Here is a 17233-nt window from a genome sequence, read left to right on the forward strand (position 1 = left end):
CAATACTGATTATGAATACAAACCACAATAATAACAACACTGTTATTACCACCAGTGACATTATGCACAGGAGATCTGTATATAGTGTCAGTGTACAGGTAATACAGGTATCACCAGTGACATTATGCACAAGAGATCTGTATATAGTGTCAGTGTACAGGTAATACAGGGATCACCAGTGACATTATACACAGGAGATCTGTATATAGTGTCAGTGTACAGGTAATACAGTGATCACCGGTGATATTATACACAGGAGCTCTGTACACAGTATATAGTGTGTGTGTACATGTAATACACTGACTCACCAGTGATGTCTGTAATTGAAGTCCTTCATCTTCGCTTTTCTTCTTCAACCAGTACAGACCGCCATCACTTCTTCCAGCCAAGACTAGGTCTCTGCAAAAAATAACACAGTCATCAATAGCTGATCGCTTCCAGAGCACTTTCCCCACTTTTTCCCTGACTTCTACACTACGTCAGATGAAGAAGAAAAGCGACATAGTAACAGGACCTCCCTTTTGTTCCCTCCATGGAGAACCGTTTCCTAAAAAGTAAATTATATTACAGTAGTAATAATGTCCCTAATTGGACCCTAAAGAAATTATGATCCCCACTTGTTACCATAAACTAATTAAGCATGTTCCTCATTCTGGCCCCCAAACAGTAATAAGTCCCTCATCCTGGCCCCCTTTATTTAATAATCTCACCCGGGATGGCCCCCTATATTTTATAATATGCCCCAGCCTGGCCCCCTATGTCCCTTGTCCAGCCTGTCCCCCAGATATCCATCCCGCTTCCCCTGCTATACATACTGGCCCTCATGTCCCTTGTCCTGCCCCACCATATATCTCTCCTGGACCCCCATATATCCTTCCTAGTTCTTAACTTGGCTACCCCATATATATGCAACCTGCCCGCCCATATATATGCTTCCTGGTTTCTTGTACTGCCCCCCCATATATCTATCCTGGCCCCACATATATGCAACCTGCCCCCCATATTTATCCATCCTGCCCTCCCATATATATGCATCCTGGTCCCTTGTCCTGCCCCCTCCCCCATAAATCCATCTTGGCCCCCATATATATCCATCCTGGCTGTACCATATATATGCATCCTGGCACCCCATATATCCATCTTGGTTCCTTGTCCTGCCGCCCCATATATCCATCCTGGTACCCCATATATATGTAGGATGCTAGCAGGTGCGTAGGATGCAGTGACACACAGGAGGCAGAGCAAGGGTTAACAGGTATTTTATGTAAAACAATAGTAAGTCAAGCAGGGAATACTATTATAAAGGTAACAACTGTTCAACTTATCAGTCTCTGGGTGCTGGTGGAAGGTGGCTGGAAGATCCTCCAGTGGCGCCACAGGCGGCGCGAGATGTCTCCGATCTGGTCCCGCAGAAAGGCGATGCACTGTCTCCTTGCGGTGGTGAATCCTCCGGGTCCTTCAGCACGTGGTCTCCTGGTACGGGCATGAGATGTTATAGAGGTGTTTGTCTGCGGCACAGCGGACGTAGCAAACAGTCCAGCAGACAAGGCCGCAGAAGAAGTACACAGTCCAGTGGTCACTGCCACAAGAGCAGGCCAGTTCTCAGTGGGCACCGCAGGGATATGACTGAGCGGTGCCTCCGCGATGGTCAGTGGAACGATGCTATGCAGTCCGTGCTGGTCACTATACGGTGCGGAGGTCTCTCTGGGCTGTGGGTCGTGAGTCAAGATGGTTTTGCTAACCGGGTATGATGGCACAGATAGATGGCGTGGGTAAGTCGAGAGGGAGTCAACCGTCTCTGTGTTCACACGCTGGTTCCCTACCAAAAGTCCCGTCTTCCCACGCACACCGCTATTTAAGTCGGACCCGCCCCTGCCAGTCAGGTGTCATGGCCGGCTCCGGTCAGAAATCTCTCCCCCCCCCACTGGAATAGTGGTGACAATCCCGACAGTTCTGGCCCAAACACGCAGGAGGGACCGTTAGCCTGGTCCACCCCCCTACATATACATCCCCCATATATCCATTCTGGCACTCCATATTTTCATCCTGGCCCCCCATATGTATCTATCCTGGTCCCTTGTCTTACCCCTCATATATCCATCCTGGCCCCCCATATGTATCCATCCGGCCCCTTGTCCTGCCCCCCATAATTCCAACCTGGCCCCCTATATGTATCCATCCGGTCCCTTGTCCTGACCTTCCATATGTATCCATCCTGCCCCTTGTCCTGCCCCCATATGTATCCATCATGGCCCCCCCATGTGTATTCATCCTGGCCCCCCTATATGTATCCATCCGTCCTCTTGTCCTGCCCCTGGCCCCCTGTATGTGTATCCATCCTGGCCCCCTGTATGTGTATCCATCCTGGACCCCCATATGTGTATCCTTCCTGGCCTCCCATATGTATCCATCCGGCCCCTTGTCCTGCCCTTCCATATGTATCCATCCTGGCCCCCCGTATGTATCCGTCCTGGCCCCCATGTGTATCCATCTGGGCCTCTTGTCCTGGCCCCCCATGTGTATCCATCTGGCCCTCTTGTCCTACCCCTGGCCCCCCATATCTGTATCCATCCTGCCACCCATATGTGTATCCATCCTGGCCCCCTGTATGTGTATCCATCCTGGCCCCCCATATGTGTATCCATCCTGGCCCCCTTCCCCCCATATGTATATCCATCCTGGCCCCCTTCCCCCCATATGTATATCCATCCTTGCCCCCTTCCCCCCCGTATGTATATCCATCCTGCCCCCTTCCCCCGTATGTATATCCATCCTGGTCCCCTTCCCCCTGTATATATATATCCATCCTAGCCCCCTTCCCTTCTGTATGTATATCAATCCTAGCCCCCTTCCCCCCGTATGAGAGAAAAAAACTATTCCTCTCACCTGCCTGGGCTCCCGGCGGCGTCCTCGTCCTCTGTGCTCATAGTAAAATGCCCGCAGACATAGCAGAGGCCGGCGGTGAATGTGTGCTTGACACTGACGTCATACGCCGGTGACGCCGGGCGCACACTTGCCAGTATCCATCGGGACGCACACCGCAGCAGTTCAGGTAATGCACAAAACTGCAGACTTTGTTTTTCCCATCTCCTCCGCCTCTCCTTCCCACAGCCAAGGACCCACCGGGGATTTTCCCGACACCCCGCCAGGCCAGACCGACCCTGCCTACGGGAACTAAAAATATGTAAAAGTAGTTAAAAAATGTACACAAACCCCCTAAGTTTAAAGTGTAACTGTTGTTGGAGGAGAACAGTTGAATGTCTGTATCTGCCTTTAGCTCCTCTCACCTTCTCTCCATAGAATATTACTGGCTAACACGGTACAAAGATATTTATCTTTTCTGTATTAGAATATTATGAACATTCTCAGTAAAGGAAAAATCTGTCTTCACTGAAAAAAGATTTTAGCTATCAATCAAGAGTTAATGATCCATCCAGGAGGTTGAAGAAGCAGATACTTCTGATAAGATATATTACAAATTTTCTTATTTTCATGTGCACTATTGATTTATGAAAATTGATTTATGAAATTAAAATTGAAATGACATTTACTTTTTAAATCGCCCCCTTTTATTTCCAATCTGAAATAAAGTAATGTAATTGTTGTCACTGTATCTGTAAAAGTCACATCTGTCAAAGTCTAAAATGATTTAGCCATTTACCAAACCTTGACACAGGTCCTTCAAGGGTAAAAATAAAAAAGCTACTCATAAAATGGTGACACAAACCATTTTAATGTTTTAACAAAGTTCTTAATTTTTTAAAATCAGTCAAATTTTACTACTTTAACACAAGTTTTGTATCTCAGTAGTTATACTGGCGTGCAGAATCTTGTCGCCAGGTCATTCTAGCTGCACATTAAACGCCCTAAAAAAACTTGTTTTGGGGGGATTTACATTTTCTGGTAAAGTAAATGGTTTCTTCAACTCACCCATCAAAAAGCAAACCCTAGTGCGGTGTTGAGAAAAAAAAGCTATGGCTTATGGAAGAAAAAAATAAAACTGCAAAAACGAAAAATGGCTCTTACAGGAAAAGGTTAAGGAAAACATTTACTTGTCCTTTGCTGCATTTATTCCCTTTATTCAGCTAAACAAAATGCATTGAAAGCTGCAAATCCTACATCAAAACTGTAATGACCTTGTAAATATGTCCTTGACTTGTCTTTCTCTGCAAATTGTTCAAAATCCTATTAAACGATCCTATCCATTTCCAGGAAAGCAGGGTACCAAGATGGACAATGGCAAAGTGTCATGCTTCGACATTACGCTACAATAAGGAGCTGCAGTGGGCACTAACATTGTGCACACAATGCAGTTTTTATGCTTTTTTTTCCCATCTAGTTCCAATAGTTTAGGATCTTTTCCTTGTATTGAAATGGCCCCATGATGTGAACCTGGCAACAGGAATAATTGAGGACCCAATGCCGGACGTCTCAAGGAAGTAACAATAAGGATATCCAAAATCGGGATAAAGGTCGGTCCTGAAGGTCGTACCCCGCTCTGCGCTGTGTGACCTTCGTGGTGAATGATTTATATTGACACAAGATTGGCGGATTTATGTGAGCACGGTCTCCGCTTCCATTGCGCTTTTGGTCACGTTGTAATCAGAGGGCTTTAGCGTCCGTGCACTGTGGGCTTGTGTGTCTTATTGGCAGTAAGGGATTGAAGCTAATTGTAACAGACTAATAGGATAAGGGATCTGGCTGCTAGGCAGAATTGTAGCTGCCTAGCTTGCAGTTTTCTTCTGCAACCACCAGAAGGCAGCCTTATTGTTACATCCTTCACATCAAATCCTTCAGCCTTGTAAAGTGATGTGTGTGCAATAGCGGCACTGCTCGGCTGTTAGGGCCGCACAGACACAGACGTACACATGTAAACGGTACATGGATTAGATATGCCTGTGTACGTTCAATCACATGCACACCCATCTGTCTATCTAATTAAATGCAGATGCACGCAAGCTTTTTTTTCCCCCCCGTCTGCATTAGTCATGTAATTTACAGGCTGTACCTAAGATATGTCTCCATCATAGGAGCAGTAAATGAAGTCATCTGTCTGACCGGCCACGGCAATCTAATGGCTCACATTGTGACTTGGCTTCCAATATTTAGATCTTGCTTGTACAGAGGAGATAGAGACATCGGTCTTTTATCACCAGATCGGATCAAAGACGTGTGATTGAACATTAACCATTTCATGATTGGAAGTTTTCTGGGTCTCAAAGGCCAGGGCAAAATGTAATGTTTTTGCAGAGTTACATTCTTAACAGGGTGCGCTGTCAGTGGAAGGATGGCCGCTCTTACGGACAGGCATTCTGCAAGCCACTCCATTTAGCAGATGGAGCCTTCATTTTTTGACTTAGACAGGGGCCATTGGGTTGGGTCCACGAAGTGGCTGCTGGCCGATGGATCAGACTGGCAGAGAGTGGTCAGAAAACAGCATCAGTACCAGGAGGTCAGGGATAGGAATTGAATCGTCTGGCAGAAGGATAGTTTAAACATGGGCTGAGGTCAGAAAAGGGATTCTAGCAAGAGCTGAATAACAGGTGTGAACCAGAGTAAGTATAAACTGTAACTGGTAACTCCCAGCAGTATGGACAGCACACACACCTATGCTGCAAGACTAGTATCTCTGGTTGGACAAAGCTTCTGCCGCTAAGAGCTTCTGGCCAATACTTTTCCTCCAGCGCTGCCCACAGAATGATTACAGCATAGCCTGGTGACAGAAGGAGATGTAGCAGGAGCAGGTACAGGTGGAGATGTGACAATTCTATTGACTTAGAATTGGACTATGAGGTTTGCATTTTTGTTAACAAAAAGATGGATTGGACTAAGGTTGTCAAAAACAAATGCAAATCAGACAGAACAGGAGGTAAGGGATAGGAATAGAATCGTCTGGCAGAAGGATAGTCTAAACATCGGCTGAGGTCAGAAAAGGGATTCTAACAAGAGCTGAATAACAGGTGTGAACCAGAGTAAGTATAAACTATAACTGGTAACTCCCAGCAGTATGAGCAGCACACACACCTATGCTGCAAGACTAGTATCTCTGGTTGGACAAAGCTTCTGCCGCTAAGAGCTTCTGGTAAAAAAGGTTTCCTCCAGCGCTGCCCACAGAATGATTACAGCATAGCCTGGTGACAGAAGGAGACATCACCAGAGCAGGTACAGGTGGAGATGTGACAATTCTATTGTCTTAAAATCGGACTATTGAGTTTTCCATTTTTGTTATCAAAAAGAAGATGGATTGGACTAATGTTGTCAAAAAGAAATGGAAGTAAGCAGAAAGGGTTGTCTCCTTCAGGAGCTCATCGCTCCTAGGCTTCCTGCTTGCTGGGTTTGGCGGTGCGCTCCTGCTTGATTGACAATTCAGACTAGCGGCATCGGCATTGTCCCATTGCTAGCTTGAACTGTGCTCTACAGATGCTGCTACATGAGGCATTTTTGCTTTTGTAGCATCAGATTAGCACAGTGGTGTTGAAACTGGCCAGGGTAGAAAGTAGCCTGTAGGCACTGGGCATGTTTGCCATCGCAAAACCACAGTGGTGGCCGGTCTCGCAGGCAACTTATTGCAAACAGTAGAGATGATTTTCAATTTGCAAAGTTGCAGGAATTTTGCCATTTTACCTAATAATTAACATGAGAATAACCCCTTAAAGGTATGAATATCACCTTAAAGGGATTGTCCTATAAACAATATTACCTATTCACAGGATAGATGATAAATGTATTAAAGCTGCTAATCTCTCGACCGATCCGAAGAACAAGAGTTCTTTATGAGAATGGAGCTGTAGTGGGCACTTGAGACCACCATTCCTATTGATAGTGAATGCCGTGGTACATGCCCACTTGTGCTTAATTCCCACAGGGTACCCGTACAGTAGGTGGCCATATATCCAATGTGTCCAATGTGCAGGTCCTTTCTAAAGTGGATCTCTGCAACATAGCAGCAATTATGTTTAATAAAGGCAGGAATCCACTTGCATTCTTATAACCCACCCAAACATTGTTTTTGGGGTAGTAAGAGCTGACAGATTCAGTTTAATATTTTTTTAATGGTAAGGGAACAGGCATTATAAGGTCCATTCTCCCTTCCTATGAATTTATCTGCATAAATTAAAGTGTTTTACATATTTTGAAAGCTAAAATAATAAAGTTATTTCCAAGTTATGATGTGATGACTTATTGCTAGGATAAGTCATCGCTTCATGATCTATGGGAGTCTGATCTTCGGGACTCCTACAGATTCCAGGAATGAAGAGGAGGAAGCCATATGCCATAAATGTCTACGATGGGGCTAGCCAGACTTGCCAACTCTCTTATACTGGCTCCCAGAAACAGGAAGAACCTCCCCAAATCACAGAAGAGTTGCTAAACCATCCGAGCACTACTTACATCTCCTTAAACCTCCTGGAAAGCAGGTTTCTACAGGCTTGGCAGTGCCTAAACGTACACTCAGAGGGCCCACAAGAGGCTTGGGCAGAGAATATGGCTGTAAGAAAACACTTTTAGAGAGGCACTTGACACAAGTATTTGGACTCATTTTTTACCTGATAAACAGAGTGCAAAGATAGCCATAATTTAAAACTTAGCGGATATTGTGCGACGTCGTGGTCCCAAATTTCTCTTTTTATTAACGTGCACATCCATAGGGAAACTATATGTGATATAGGGTATGTCATCTGAAAACTATTTTCCTATGTCATCCATATAGAACGTCCGGCATATACAACCAAGCTTAAAGGAGTTGTCCGATTGAGTTCTTTTTCCAAAAGACAGCTGTACTTACTCCATTTTTGACTCTCCACCTCTGCCTCCGGTCATTTTTGATATGTCTGCAGCAGTGACATCACTTGACCACTGCAGCCAATCACTGGGCGCAGCGGTGATGCCAATGTAGACAGTACCAGACCCTTGAGCCCAGTTATTGGCTGCATTAGTCATGTAATATTGATGTGATGTCACGGCTGCAAGCATGTTATCTATGTGTACAAGAAGACAATGAAAAAAAAGTTCAACCCATTAAAAGGGTTTGTCTGCAATATGTTCTGTGAAGGAGATACATTTTTTTAGCGCCCTGCACATCTGGCTATTAGAAATGTGGCTGAAGTTTCTGCATACAACTGAGGATTATCTAAGGGTCTGTTTACAAGGGCCGACCTGGGGCCCTAAAAGACCACCAATCAGCTGTTTGTTTGCTGATCGGCAGTTGCTTACTAACCTTACAGAAGCCGACCAACTTCAGATGTGATGTGCCCTGAATGATCTGAAATAGAACAGGTACCATTGTTCTCGGCAGTGCGAGTCCTGTTTACGCTGAGAGATGTGCTGCCGAGAACAATGATTTTTTGTACAGCATAAAAGATCATTTCACCCAACAAATAAGCATTTAGCTTGCTCGTCGGGTGATCCACAGTCTGTTTTAGTGAAGCAAGTGTTTCTAGGAACACACGTTCACGATAAAATGTAAACACAGTGGCATGTAAAAGTTTAGGCACCCCTGGTCACAATTACTGCTATTGTGAACATTTAAGCAAGTTGAATATGAAATGATCTCTAAAAGGCCTATAGTTAAAGATTACAAATTTACTTTGTATTTTAGACAAAAAAAAATGTCATTTTTTACATTTTAAAAATTACAAAAGGGAAAATGGGCCAATGCAAAAGTTTGGGCACCCTTGGAGATTTGTGCGCTCAGATAACTTTGACCAAGGTTTCAGACCTTAAGTAGCCCGTTAGGGTTATGGCTTGTTCACTATCAACATTAGGAAAGGGCAGGTGATGCAAATTTCCCAGTTTTATAAAAACCCAGCCTCTTCTAACCTCGTGCCAAAAAAAAGCAGCCACGGGTTCTTCTAAGCAGCTGCCTAGCATTCTGAAAATCAAAATAGTAGAGGCCCACAAAGCAGGAGAAGGCTATATGAAGATAGCAAGTTTCAAGTTGCCCTTTTCTCAGTTTAAAATAATAATTAAGAAATGGCAGTTACCAGGAACAGTGGAGGTCAAGATAAGGTCTGGAAGACCAAGTAAAATTTCAGTGAGAGCAGATCGAAGGATTGCTAGAGAGGCAAATCAGAACCACCACTTGACTGCAAAAAAACCTTTAGAAAGATTTAGCAGAGTTTGGAGTTGTGGTACCTTTTACTACTGTTCAAAGACACCTGCACAAATATGGCCTTCGTGGAAGAGTTATCAGAAGAAAACCTCTCCTGCATCCTCACCATAAAATTCTGCGTCAGAAGTATGCAAAAGAACAGCTAAACAAGCCTGATACATTTTGCAAACAAGTCCTGTAGACCAATGAGATTACCGTATTTTTCACTTTATAAGATGCTCCGGATTATAAGACGTACCCCGAATTTTGAGGAGAAAAAGCGGAAAAAAACTTTTTTTTTAAAATAAAATGGTGGTGCTTCTTACAATCCATGTGTCTTATTGCTTACCGGGGTGGTTGCTGCGGTTAAGCGGGGGTCCCAGGATCGCTGGTGGAGGAGGCAAGAGTAGAGCATTGCCGCAGGCTGGGATGAGTGGGTGTTCCAAAGTGCGTCAGGCTGCTGCGGGTGTCCCGGTGACGGTGCTGCTCTGTGTTCCCAGTGGCGGTGCTGCGCTGTGTCAACTGTCCACGGTAGAGGTGCTGTGCTGTGTCCCCTGTGCTGGGGGGGCTCTGCCGACATTTTGTAAAAGGCCAGATCCCCCCGCAAGTTATTCCATCATTTCCTGACTCCTGTGCGGCGGTGGACTCTGGGAAAATGGCCGCTGGGAGGCGGCGCATGCGCAGATCGAGATCTCGTTGCCGAGATCTCAGGAGATGAGATCTCGGCACTGACCTCTTCTCCCAAGATCTCCGCACCGAAATCTCGATCTGCGCATGTGCCGCCTCCCGGCGGCCATTTTCCCGGAGTCCACCGCCTCACAGGAAACCATGGAAGAACTTGCATGAGGCTCTGGCCTTTCACAAAATGTCAGCAGAGCCTCCTGCAGCACCAGGGACACAGCGCAGCAATGCACCTCCACCGTGGACACAGCACAGCACCGCCACCGGGACACGGCGCAGCACCATCACCGGGACACCATTATAAGACGCACCCCCATTTTCCCCCCAAATTTTTTTGGGAAAAAGTGCGTCTTATAATCCGAAAAGTACGGTAAAATAGAACTCTTTGGCCACAACGATCAAAGGTATGTGTAGAAAAAAAAGGGCACAGAATTTCAGGAAAAGAATATCTCGCCTAAAGAAGTGGGAGATGGGGATTAAGGGGAGGGATTCCAGAATAGGTAAAGTTTGGATAAGTTTATTGTTTTGACAATAATGTCACATTGATCAGAATGGAAAAGACAACTTGACATGGATTCTATGACATGTTACTGGTTTGATATGTACTTTTTAAACTAATAAAAATTGTTTGAAAAAAAAAAGAACATCTCGCCAACCATGGAGGTGGATCAATTATTCTTTGGGGTTGTGTTGCAGTCAATGGCACAGGGAACATTTCACGAGTAGGGAGAAGAATGGATTCAATGAAATTTCAACCAATTCTTGATGTAAACATAACACCATCTGTAAAAAAGCTGAAGTTGAAAAGAGGATGGCTTCTACAAATGGATAATGAACCTAAACACACATCAGAACCAACAATAGACGACCTTAAAAGGCACAAGCTGAAGATTTTACAATGACCCTCACAGTCCACTGATCGGAATATTATTGAAAATCTGTGGCTAGACCTCAAAATAGCAGTGCATGCAAGACTGCCCAGGAATCTCACCGAACTGGAAGATTCTTTCAAGGAAGACTGGATGAAAATCCGTCAAACAAGAATTTAGAAACTCTTGTCTGGCTACAAAAAGTTTTGACAAACTGTGATACTTTCAAAAGGGGGTGCTGTTAGGTACTAACTATGCAGGGTGCCCCAACTTTTGCATCTGCCCATTTTCCTTTTTGTAATTTTTAAAATGAAATGAAATATATATACAGCTCTGACAAAAATTAAGAGACCATTGCAAACTTTTCAGTTTGTCTGATTTTTCTCTTTATATGTATATTTTTGAGTAAAATGCAAATTGTTCTTTTATTCTAGAAACTTTTGACATGTTTCCGAATTTCCAAGCAATAAATTTGGTATTTATTTTATGAAAATGAGAAATGATCAAAATAACAAAAAAATGCATTGCTTGCAGACCTCAAATAATGAAAAACAACAAAACAAGTTCCTAATCATTTAGAAACAACAATACTAATGTTTTAACTTAGGATGAGTTCAGAATCAATATTTTGTGGAATAACCATGATTGTTAATCACAGCTTTCATGCGTCTTGGCATGCTTTCCACCCGTCTTTCACACTGCTTCTGGGTGACCTTATGCCACTCCATCTTCTTCTTGATTACATTCCAGAGGTTTTCAGTGGGGTTCAGGTCTGGAGATTGGGCTGGCCATGGCAGGGATTTGATGTGGTGGTCCTTCATCCACACCTTGATTGACCTAGCTGTGTGGTATGGTACATTGTACTGCTGGAAAAAACAGTCCTCAGAGTTGGGGAACATTGCCTGAGCAGAAGGAATCAACTGTTTTTCCAGCATAACCTTGTATGCTGCTTGATTCATATGTCCTTCGCAAAGAACAACCTGCCCAATTCCAGCCTTGCTGAAGCATCCCCAGATCATCCCCGATCCTCCACCAAATTTCACAGTGTGTGCAAGACACTGTGGCTTGTACGCCTCTCCAGGTCTCTGTCTAACCATTAGACGACCAGGTGTTGGGCAAAGCTGAAAATTAGACTCATCGGAGAAGATTCCCTACTCCAGTCCTCTATGGTCCACTCCTTATGGTCTTTGGCAAACTTCAGCCTGGCTGTCCTTTGCTTCTCATTGATGAAAGGCTTTTTTCTAGCTTTACATGACTTGAGTCCTGCCTCTAGGAGCCTGTTACGAGGTGTTCTTGCCGTGCACTTCACCCCAGCTGCCATTTGCCATTCCTTTTGTAGGTCACTTGATGTCATCCTGCGGTTGCTGAGTGACATTCGAATAAGATGACGGTCATGCCGGTCAGTGGAGATTCGTTTTCACCCTCTGCCGGTCTGTAGCTTTGTTGTCCCCAATGTTTGCTGCTTGACGTTGTTGTAATGGACTGCCGTCTTAGAAATTTTAAGGATGGAGGCAACATGACGCTCACTGTGTCCCTCTGCTAGTAAAGCCAGAATTGAACCCTTCTTTTCCTCACTCAAGACTTTTTCTTGTCAACTCCTTTGGCATGGTTAAAAGTTATTTCTTCATTCCTACTACTTTTGGGCTATTCCTAGCACTTGTTTTGCCATCCAGCTTGTCCTATTGCAAGAGGATTGTGAACACCACAGCAGTGGTTTTTATGCTTTACTTCTTTAAATAAGATTTGGTTCAGGTGATCACCTAACCAGAAGCACGTTAAGTAGAATGAGGTGTACTCTGGTTGGAATTCAACTGACACTGGAATGGAAGCTGATTTTTATAAAACTGTGCAGTGGTCTCTTACTTTTTGCCAGAGCTGTATATTGCCTAAAATACAAAGAAAATGTGTCATCTTTACCTTTAGGCCTTTTAGTGATCATTTAATCTTCTACTTGCTTACCTGTTCACAATTACACTAATTTAGACCAGAGCATTAGTAATACCTGCTGTGGATGCAATCGTCCTCCTCCAGTTTCCAGACAGCTCCGCCACTCTGTCGACACTGGGGGCAAAGCTAGTGCGCACTTGGGTGGTGGGACTAAACATGGTGGTGCCTCTTTGTGTGGAAGTGGTGAGTGATGTGGGAACATTGAACACCGTGCTTCCCACTAGTTCAGCGGCCCAGGAGACATGGGACGCTGTGTCTACCCCGGTTGCCAGGCACAGGACATTGCCTTGCCTGGTGTTAGCCAATGGTGGGAATGTGTTCACCCTTCTGTTCAGGTGAGCAGGGAGTGGCTCCCTGGACATGTCTGGAAGGAATGCATCACCTGATTGTTATCCTTGGATTTGGGCTGGCAATATAAGGCCTGCTTCTAATCCCGTTCAGTGCTGTTTATTCAGTTGCCGTGCGTAGTGGTATGGTGAGAGCTTCCTGGTTGGGCTCTGGTTGCTTCTCAGTAGTTGCTAATGGTCATTATTGGTTCTATTTTATTAGCTTTTGTCCGGGTTTCCCTTTGGTTTTCATTTGGGTTTTTGCTAGCTTTGGATTTACTGTTGTACCTAACACTCCACATCGTCCGCATCACCAAACAGCAGGTACCCTGCGACAGTATTCTGGGAAGGGCTCCATAAAGGCCACCTACCCTTCGGGTGTGGGTGAAGACTATTCCGGGGCTTAAGGACTTTCCTAGCAGTGGTGGCTTGCGCAAAGTGGGTCTGTGACTGCGCTTTTGCTGGTGCGATGCAAGTCGCTACAGAGTAGCTATTCCTGCACATAACAGAGGGGTGCCCAAACTTTTACATTCCACTGTAGACCTTAAAAGGGTTGCCTAGGCTTGATGCTCAATCTGCAGTCATTCTTCTGTGAGTCCTCACAGTTCGCGCTGTCAGGATTACCCATAAGCGGGCAGTCATGGACTGCAAAGACGCAGTTTTCTTTTTTCCAGCCACATTCCGACTAGAAATGTCAGACCTCGCTCAATTCTTTTGTATTGAGCAAGGCCACACATATCTAGTCGGCACGTGACCACATGTATGCAAATCGCATACTTGTGGTCACACGCTTGGCCGCTCCCAGAACCTGATGGAATCTGATGGAAAGATTTGCAACAAGTGTCCAGCAAGCCTGTAAAACCACGAGATGAAGCATTGCATAATTCTCAATGAGTGTTGTATGATGCATGACTGTGCAGGCTAAAAAGAAGATTTAGGGGCAATGTAATCACTATGTGTTAGGGCTTCATCAGCTTTTCACGTACGAGTTCTCTCCGTACTCTTCACAGCTAGGACCAAAACCCATTATAGTCTATGGGGCTGTTCCCTTGGCTGTTTATTTTGCAGACCGAATGGTCCTCACCAAAACATAGAAACAAGTTCAAATTTGACCAACCCTTGGATCAAACTTACCAAATGCAAATCTATGGGTCCTTGAAAAAATCTGACAGCATTCGATTGCCATCCTTGTGCTCTCTAATTTTCATGATCGTTTGATTGGAGGAGCTGGAGAAAAGTTCTTGTATGCAAAAAAAAATGGTGAGACTATGATGATAAAAACTGATGCACTGACCAAACACCGATAAAAATCTGATCCAACATCAAATTTTGTATGTTTGAATAAGGCCAAAGAGCACTGAGACAACGAAACGCTCTTCTGCACCATGTTTATGGGTAAGCTAAAGTTAGGACGCTTATCCAGGGATTTATTCTAATATATTTGATGCTGGGAAGACATTTTTTGGCTATTATGAATCAATTAACATCTGCCTCTTGGGGAAGGGGGGGGGGGGGGTTGCCTTTCTCTGGATCAATACAAATTATAGGTTGGACTTTAAGGGTTTGTCCAGGCTTGGGGCTGATAGAGACAATGCTCTTTCCTGTAAATGTGTCATCAACTACATCAGTTTGTCATAATGCTTAAAGGGGTTGTAGAGGTATTCGATAAAATAACTAACCTTGACCCAACTGCTTTGCCCAGCTACCGCCCCATATCACTGCTCCCGTTTGCTTCAAAACTCCTTGAGCAGCATGTCCATGCTCAAATTTCCTCCCACCTCTCATATAACTCTCTCCTTGACAACCTCCAATCTGGCTTCCGCCCCCACCACTCCACCGAAACTGCCCTTACAAAAATTACTAATGACTTACTTACAGCCAAAGCTAACAGACAGTTTTCCATCCTCCTCCTTCTTGACCTGTCCTCTGCTTTCGACACAGTCAATCACTGCCTACTGCTACAGATTCTTTCTTCCCTTGGCATCAAAGACCTTGCCCTGTCCTGGATTGCCTCATACCTTTCCGACCGCACATTTAGCGTTTCCCACTCCCACACTACCTCATCATCCCATCTTCTCTCTGTTGGAGTCCCTCAAGGCTCTGTCCTAGGGCCCCTACTTTTTTCCATCTATACCCTTGGCCTAGGGCAACACATAAAGTCCCATGGCTTCCAGTACCACCTGTATGCGGACGACACTCAGATCTACCTCTCTGGCTCAGATGTCACCTCTCTTCTGTCCAGAATTCCAGAGTGTCTGTCAGCCATATCCTGCTTCTTCACCTCTCGCTTCCTAAAACTCAATGTAGAAAAAAACAAACTCATCATCTTTCCCCCATCTCACTATCCCCCCTACCTGATCTATCTATTATTGTAAACGGCATCACGTTCTCTCCCACACCTGAAATCCGCTGCCTCGGGGTAACTCTCGACTCTGCCTTGTCCTTCAAACCGCACGTCCAAACTCTTGCCACCTCCTGTCGCCTCAAACTCAAAAATATTGCCAGAACCCGTCCCTTCCTCACCCCACAATCTACTAAGACTCTTGTGCATGCTCTCATCATCTCCCGCCTCGACTACTGCAACACCCTCCTCTGTGGCCTCCCCCCTAACTCTCTTGCACCATTCCAGTCTGTCCTCAACTCAGCTGCCCGGCTAATCCACCTCTCTCCTCGCGACTCCCCTGCTTCTCCCCTCTGCAAATCCCTCCACTGGCTCCCAATTCCCCAACGAATCCAGTTCAAACTAACACTGATCTACAAAGCCATCCACAACCTGTCCCCTCCCTATATCTCTGAACTAATCTCCCGATATCTTCCCTCACGTAATCTCCGATCCTCCCAAGACCTCCTACTCTCCTCCACACTTATTCGTTCCTCACACAACCGCCTCCAAGATTTCTCCCGAATATCCCCCATCCTCTGGAATTCAGTGCCTCAACACGTCCGACTATCCACCACCCTCGGATCCTTCAGACGGAACCTGAAAACCCATCTCTTCAAGAAAGCCTACAGCCTGCAATAACCATTCTGCCGCCTCGCCATCGCCAGAGCAGCCGCCTCACCACCGCCAGAGCTGCAGCACCTCTGACCTTCTGTCTCTTGCCCACTATCCCATAGAATGTAAGCCCGCAAGGACAGGGTCCTCTCCCCTCTGTACCAGTCTGTCACTGTAAACTTGTTTATTGTATACGATATTTATAACCCTGTATATAACCCCTTTCTCATGTACAGCACCATAGAATTAATGGTGCTATATAAGTAAATAATAATAATAATAATAATAATAAAAGTCTGAAGTCACTTTATGTCACAGTGTGCGGTGTCATGATTCGTTGGCGCCGCGAGTAGGCGATTTCCATATCTCTGGACTGGTCACATTCCTACTAGTCGTGTTCAGCCTTGCTAAATTCGATTCTTTTAGTCGGAAGGCGACCGCATGTATGGAAAGCGCCGGCTCACTCCTGGCATTGGCACCAAAGAATTCTGACAGTGCGCTGCAAGGATTCACAAGTCTACTGTCACATAGAGTTAAGGCAAACTTGAGCCCCAGTCGTGGACCACCCCTTTAAAGGTTTATTCCTAAAATATCAGTTATCATAGCAAAGATAAGGGCTAGCTGGGGGTCTGACCACTGGGACTCCATGTGATCCTGAGAATGAGGACTGGAAACTGAAGAACAAGACTCAGCAGATCCTCACCTTGAATTGAGCGGTTTTGCGTATGCTCAACATCTCCATTTATTTATTGTCTATGGAACTGCTGGTGAAAAGCGAGTACAATGCTGTTTCTGGGAGTCCCTTAGATATGGACAGTGTGCTAGATCAGATTTTCATCCATTTCTGGGATTTTTTTTTACCACCAGTGTTACTTTTTTGCAAAAAAAGAATCTCCTTTAGATTAAAGGTAAAAAAAAAAACTGACTGCACCCTTGTGTTTTCTGTTTTTGCTTTTTTTTTTTTACGCATGTATCAACTTGAATGGTTAAAATGTTGATATATATGTATCTTGGATCGAAATCAGACATGTCTCCATTTTATTTAATTTTTTTAGAATAATAGGTCTGCAAAAACATGGACAGCATGGGTACATCTTCTATGTGTGAAAAACACTGATGGAACATGTCCAAGAAAAACCGACCATAGGAAGAAATAGAAAAGTGGTATACTGAGGGTGTGTAATGCACATGGCCTCTGAGGTTGCTACACATTAATTGTGCTGCATTACTTTATTTAGACCCTAAAAAAAATGCTGAAATACTGCAACATAATCACAGTTTTGATAATACAAATATTAATAATATATAGTGTACAAAAGGCCTA

The sequence above is a fragment of the Ranitomeya variabilis genome, chromosome 8 (assembly GCF_051348905.1).
Source record: "Ranitomeya variabilis isolate aRanVar5 chromosome 8, aRanVar5.hap1, whole genome shotgun sequence".
NCBI classification, from domain to species: domain Eukaryota; kingdom Metazoa; phylum Chordata; class Amphibia; order Anura; family Dendrobatidae; genus Ranitomeya; species Ranitomeya variabilis.